The following is a 6960-nucleotide window of genomic DNA, read 5'->3' on the forward strand; positions in this document are numbered from 1 at the left end:
TGGAGCAGAATGCAAAATGCACATAAAATTTTAAGCTACAGTAAGACTTCAGATAAATTGTGAGCTTGTGGCAGGCTGCTTTAAGCTACACCCTCAAACCCCCAGGGTACCTGTTTACTCTCTTTTGCCATTAGGTTTGGCTTTGGTGGAAAAGTTGGAGGAGCTCTGACTTACTTTATCACATGAAGTCCTCACAACAGCCCTTTCAAAGCAAGGCAGTCTTAGAGGTGGAGGAACGGGGACCAGGTATGCTGAGTAACTTGCCCCAAGTTACCCAGCAAGCAGGTGTCAGAGCCTAAACATTGTCTAGGTATTCTAACTCCAAGTCCAGTATTGACTCCACACCGAGGTACTGCCAGGCCCATTGAACCACTGGGGGCAACAGGCCCCGGAGACAAGTAGTGCTGGGCCCACAGCTAGGGAGGATCCTCTGCAAATTTATAAAGTCCTCCCCCATAACCCATGGCTTCAAAATTCATAGGCAAGCAGGTGCTCCACGCCTGGGGAGCTAAGACGCAGGTGGCTGCAATTCTGACATCACCCAGATAAGCCACTGTCAACTCTGGACCGCCAGCCTCAGAAGCTGAGGGCAGGGAGATTAGGAATTCTTGGTTGTTGAGATTGGCAGTTCTTTCTGGTAAGACTCAAAAGGCAAGGAGTTGACACATGGGGACCCAGGTGACCCTGCTCTCTTCCTCAGTGCTCAGGGCTATCAGGGCAGGTACTCGGCTCCCAAGCCACTGGGCCCAGCAGGACTGGAGTCAGCTGCCAAATGGTTGGCTGGAGCAGGATTTGAATCCAGGTCAGGCTGACTCCCATCCCCCAGCCGTTCCCACGCTGCCTGAGGTTATGAAAGGAGTCCCATCCTGGAGTCAGGATACCTGAGTTCTAGCCCAGCTTCTCCAAAAGGAGCTGTATGACTTGGGCCAGTGCCTTCCGATTCTAGTACAGCGGGAAACACTCTAGCACCCAGGGGTTCTAGAGCCAGAACCACCTGGGTTCAAATCCCAGTTTTTCCACTCACTAGCTCTATAGTCTCAGGCAAGCTTTCACGTGCCTGTGCCTCAGTCTCCATATCTGTAAATGGGGACACGATTGGTGCCCAGCTCACAGGATCGTCGTGAGGATTAAATATCATCCACACAAGGCACTCGGAAGAGAGCCCGGTATGGAGCCGTGCTCAATAAAGGTGAGAGTGAAGGGGGTCAAGTGGCAGCCCCAAGGACCCACACCCTCGCAGCAGTGAGTCTGATTGGCAGGTGGGATAGAAGCCGCTGTGTCGGACCTAAACAGCTGCCTCTCCCATTGTCCCCCAACAGCTCAAGCCCCGAGTCCCGTGGCTGGTATTCATTCAACAACTTTTTACTAAGTATCTGTTGCAGGAAGGGGGACCCCTTCCAGGGCCTGAGAGTGGGCTCTTGTCTAACACTCGGAAATGAATTGTCCGAGGAGACGTGTGCTGACAAAGCAGGAGACTTTATTGGGAGGGGGCACCCAGGCGGAGAGCAGGAGGGTAAGGGAACCCAGGAGAACTGCTCTGCTACATGGCTCGCAGTCTCGGGTTTTATGGTGATGGTATTAGTTTCTGGGTTGTCTCTGGCCAATCATTCTGACTCAAGGTCCTTCCTGGTGGCGCACACATTGCTCAGCCAAGATGGATTCCAGCGAGGAGGATTCTGGGAGAACATATGGACTGGCATCTCCTGTCTCCTTTTGACCTTTCCCGAATTCTTCTAATTCGTGGTGACTTGTCAGTTCCGTGTTTCTTACTAGGACCTCCTGTTGTTACGATAACTCATGCAAGTGGCTACTATCTTGCCTGGCCAGGGCGGGTGGTTTCAGTCAGTGTTTCCCCTAACATATCTACCCTGGGCCAGGCATGGCTAGCGTATGGGGGACACAAAGGAGAGCAAAACCAGACGCAAACCCTGTGTGTCTAGAAGAGAGACAATTAACAGACCCACAAGGAAATGACAGCTAGTGGTAAATACTATGCGGGAAAATAACCCAGGGGGAGGGGATAGCGATGGGGAGGTGTTTTCAATGAGCTGTTTCGGGAAGCCCTCTCTGATAAACAAAGAAGTAGTAATCATTTATAAATAGTGTTTAGCCGCCCTCAGCTTCAGAGCTCAGCCAATTTCCCAGCTGGGGGAATCATTGGCGTGGTGGTCACCCGTGTGATCCCAGAGGCCCGCAAGGAAGACAGGGAGGGTTTGAGCATTGCAGTAGGGGACGCCCTGATATCGGTGGGATATCGATTTTGGGGAAGGTGCTGGGGTTGATGGTCCACGAGTACACTCAGGTTGAAGGTAAAAAGCTGGGAGTGGGAGGCTGGATCCCGAGTACCGGCTGGGACACAGTACAAGGCCAATTGCAAGGTCCCATCTCTGAGGTGCGTCATCTGCAGGAACGCTTGAGACAAGAGGAGGTCTCAGATCACACACCGACAGAGCCAGCTTCAATAGTGAGAAAGTCATCTTAAAGTCAGACTGCTCAGCTTTCCAAATTGTGAAATAATGGCCTGAATTTAAACTTTCCAAGATAAATTCAGTGGTTTTGTTTTTTACTAATAGAGGTAGACCTATTCTGTGTTGTGTTAGAATTTACCTGTAAGTTATTTTAGTATCAGGTACACAAATGTTACTGTATTTTACGTATGATAGGATTACAACTGCACACAATTCTAATCTAATTCTAATAAAAACACACTAGAGTCTTAAAAATATTGATAACATTTACAATATTATAATACTATAAACAAAAATTATTAAGAAATAAAGAAGCAAGAAGATATAGGACTCTGAGAGAAGAACATTCCTGGCAGAGGAAACAGCACATGCAAAGGCCCTGAAAATGGGACAAGCCAAGGACTTTGGCTTTTATCCTCAGTGTGAGAAGGTAGATTGCTCTTTTTTTCTTTTTTTTTTTTTACTTTTGGCTGCGTTGGGTCTTCATTGCTGCGTGCGGGCTTTCTCTAGTTGCAGTGAGCAGGGGCTACTCTTCGTTGCGGTGTGCAGGCTTCTCATTGCAGTGGCTTCTCTTGTTGCAGAGCACAGGCTCTATGTGCGCGGGCTTCAGTAGTTGTGGCACACGGGCTCTAGAGCGCAGGCTCTAGATTGCTCTTTAAAGCAGACAACATAGCAGATGTTTTTCATGCCTATCAAATTCAAAATGCTAATCCACGAGTCCAGGGGGTTGACCCACCTTGTCCAAGGTCACTCACCACCCAAAAGTCCCTTCCTATTGAGACAGAAAAAAATAAAAATAGACTACGTAGTAGCCCAATGCATGTGAAAAGCCATGTTTTCATCAACAGGAAGGGGGGAAAAATGAATCAACACAGCCTCCCCCTCACGCTGAACAGTCAGTCATAGTTAATGTACAGATCACAGAGGCAGGTAACTCATACATGCTTAGTAGCAAATGGAAAAATCAAAGCAAAATAAGTTAAAAAGAGATACAGCAAAGAGAAGGCGCCTCTTAAATCAGCCTTTTCGAACTGCTTCGGGGCACCCTGGAGGGTCCTGTGAAATACCACGCTCCAGCTTGCCAGGATTTGTGATGCAGGAGTGGCCCCACCGAGGGCATGCACAGCTTCTCCCATGCCACCCGGGAGTTCAGATCGCTGTCCAGAGATGTTGAGATGACGTGAAGCATGTGCCTCAGGCTGGCCATTGTGCTAGATGCCTTACCTGCCTTGTCTCCTTTAATCCACCCCAAAATCCTGGGAGGTAGGGAGGATCTTCCCCATTCTACAGATAAGAACACTGAGTCCCAGAGAAGTTAAGCTAAAGGTATGAAGTTTACATTAATTTGAATCCTGGTCAATTCAGGAAATTTGTAAGATCTTAGTTAAGAGTGGAAAGATTGGCCCAGAGTTGGGAAACTGGAAATGATGAGGCCAAGCTTTGAAGAGAGAAAAGAGTAGAGAAGCAATGTTTGTTGGGGCACAAGGCAAGGCATCTTTCTCCTGTGTCTCATTCAGTCTGTGTGACTACTCTGCAGGACGAGGATTGTTAGTCCTACATTCAAGATGAGGAAACTGAAGCTCAGAGGGATTGATGGACATGCCCAAGGTCGCTGGCTAGTAGCAGAGCCCAGATTCCAAGGCAGGTGTGCCTGGCTCCATAGCCCACAGCTGCTTCTGCACCTGGTCACGGTGCCTGGTGTGATGGGACTAGCCTGTCCTGGGACTCACTGCACCTGGGGTGTGGCCCCAACTTTTCCAGTGACTTGCCGTGTGACCTTGGGCCTGTCGCTCCCCTCCTGGGTCTCAGTTTCCTCTTCCATAAAATGTGGAGGTGGGTGGGGTGATCTCCAAGGCCCCCTTGACAGTATGCCTCTGAGTCTGTGACAATCAAAAAGCGAAACATAGAACAAGACTGATCCATTGCTAACTCCTCCTGCCCTAGGCAGCCCACGAGAGAGGGCAGCAAAATCCCTGCTGCCTTATCTGTGTCCCAATCTCACCCTGACCCCTCCCACTACCCTTGCTCTCTGAGCTTCCCACCCTGCACAGTCAGAGATCTGCCCTCATCCTTGCTTCCTCCCTCTCCCTCCCCCCATACCCCACATCTGCTCCAAACTAAATCCAGTCCCCTCTCTCTCATTAGCTCCTCCTATAATGGCCCCCATGGTCTCCACCCCCAGGACATGTGCTTGACCCCTTCCCATCTCTCCCCCAGGCCATGCAGAGCCCTATACTGGTCCCCTGGCCCCAGTTTCGTCCATGAGAGTGGCCAGGATCTTTGCTGAATCAGATCTTTTACATGCCCCCAATCCTGCAATGGCTCCCAAAAAGCCTATAGGATAAATTCTTTAGCGTGACATTTGACATTCAAAACCCTTCAAGGTATGGCCCTAATCAGCCTTAATCACTTAATTTCCTTCCACCATCTCGCTCCTCCTCACTCGCACCTACACGTCAGTCACGGGTTCTGCTTTTCCACCTCACTGCCTGTATACGCTATTTATTCTTCCAGTTAGTATTTCCAGCCCTCCTCTCCCCTCCCCTCCCCACCTGATTCAAATGCCTTCCTCCCAAACACCCCAGAGAGGTCACAATCCTTCCTTTCCCTCTGTTCCCAAGAATCTTTTTACAGCCGTGATTTATTTGATTCCATACCTCCAGTGCCTGGCACCGAGCCTGACATATGGAATGGATGTAGACCCATGTTTGATGGTTGAATGGAAGTTTGACATCTCATTCCTTCGGGGGCCAGGGATTTGTTTTCATCTAGCCTATCAGGTTACCCAAGAAAGCTCTGTCCATCACCCAAAGCACTGCTGCCCACATAAGCAAGGCCTCCCAATGTCCCCTTTGCCCACGCCCAGGAGTCCTGCCAGCTTGGTACCCAGATGCTCTCTCTCTCTCTCTCTCTCTCTCTCATTGTCCCCCTCCTCTGGTCGGTGAAGACACTGAGCCTCTCCCTCCTCTCCTTTGTCCACCTTGAACCCTAGGGTCCTAGGTCCAGGGGCAGGTTAGAGAGGGAAAAGGTGAAAGACGTGTAGTAGACGCACGTGAGAAGTTGCCATAACTAGTTCCTTGAAACACACACATCCATTTTTTTTAAGAAAGACATACAACCAGTAAGATCTAAGTAAGTGATGATCCGTCAAAAAGTGAAAGCCCAGGGCTTCCCTGGCGGCGCAGTGGTTAAGAATCTGCCTGCCAATGCAGGGCACACGGGTTCGAGCCCTGGTCTGGGAAGATCCCACATGCCACGGAGCGACTAAGCCCGTGAGCCACAACTACTGAGCCTGCGCGTCTGGAGCCTGTGCTCCGCAACGGGAGAGGCCGCGACGGTGAGAGGCCAGTGCACCGCGATGAAGAGTGGCCCCCGCTCGCCGCAACTGGAGAAAGCCCTCGCGCAGAAATGAAGACCCAACACAGCCAAAAATAAATATAAATAAATAAATAAATTTTTAAAAAAAAGTGAAAGCCCATAAAATGACAAGGCAGATCTATAGATATTGCTGAGAGGTGATTATGGTCTACTGTAAAGTAAGAAGTTCAGATGGAATCCAGTTTGTTTAATCTGACTCCCTCCAGGCAAAGATGGAACAAGTCTGAATGTCTACACACCAAAATGTCGTGGGGTCCACCTCTGGATGGTGGGAATTCCGGGTTACTTTTACCTTTGTCTTCACACTTTTATACTGTCTGATCTTTTTACAAAGAGCATGAAATTTTATGTTCCGAAAAATAATGCTATTTTCATATTGAAAGAAGAGGACGAGGAAGAGGGCAGAGAGGAGAGGAGAGAAGGAAAAGCTAAATAAGAAACAGGTGAAGACAAAGATGACTGCCCCCCAAAGACCCTCTGAGCCTCTCCTGCCAACCCACCTGGCATGCCCACTACCTAGGAAAGACCACCTGATCGTGATTCCAGAATATAGTCTCCGGCCTCCAGGCCACTCTCCAGGGACCAGGTTCCTTGTCATCTAACACTCGGTTCTGGATTACACCCTTGTGCCTTTTAGCTGAGGGATAAGAGAGCTCATCAAGACTGTTGGCTCAGACCATCCCCATTTGTTCATCTTCCTCTGAATGAAACTCCAGGGCAGGAACCCAATCCCTTACCCCTGTGCCCATGAGGAGAGACTCACGCAGAAACACTGTAGCAATGGCCAGCTTGGCACCATCCGAAATCACATTCCTTTAAGGCACACGACAAGAACCCACAATGGAAGGTTTGAATTGGTTAAAGCCTGGACGGGAATCTGCAGGGCACTGGGCTTCCATACAGAGGCTGTTAAGTCCTGGCCCCTCTCCCTAGTGTCGGGATTGCATTGACCTGGTTACTTAACTTCACTGAGCCTCTGTTTCCACTCTTGTAAAGTGGGGTTAATAACAGCACAGGCAGACCCTGGAGATATTGAAGGTTCAGTTCCAGACCACTGCAATAGAGTGAATATTGCAATAAAGAGTGTCATATGAATTTTTTTGGTTACCTGGTG

General features: G+C 49.4%; 1 pseudogene; it reads left to right on the forward strand.

Annotated features, from left to right (window-relative positions):
• The first annotated feature begins 666 nt into the window (after positions 1-666).
• Positions 667-2517, forward strand: LOC137760551 (acylphosphatase-1 pseudogene; annotated as a pseudogene).
• The last annotated feature ends 4443 nt before the right edge of the window (positions 2518-6960 follow it).

This window comes from Eschrichtius robustus, chromosome 3 (assembly GCF_028021215.1).
Source record: "Eschrichtius robustus isolate mEscRob2 chromosome 3, mEscRob2.pri, whole genome shotgun sequence".
Classification (NCBI taxonomy): Eukaryota; Metazoa; Chordata; class Mammalia; order Artiodactyla; family Eschrichtiidae; genus Eschrichtius; species Eschrichtius robustus.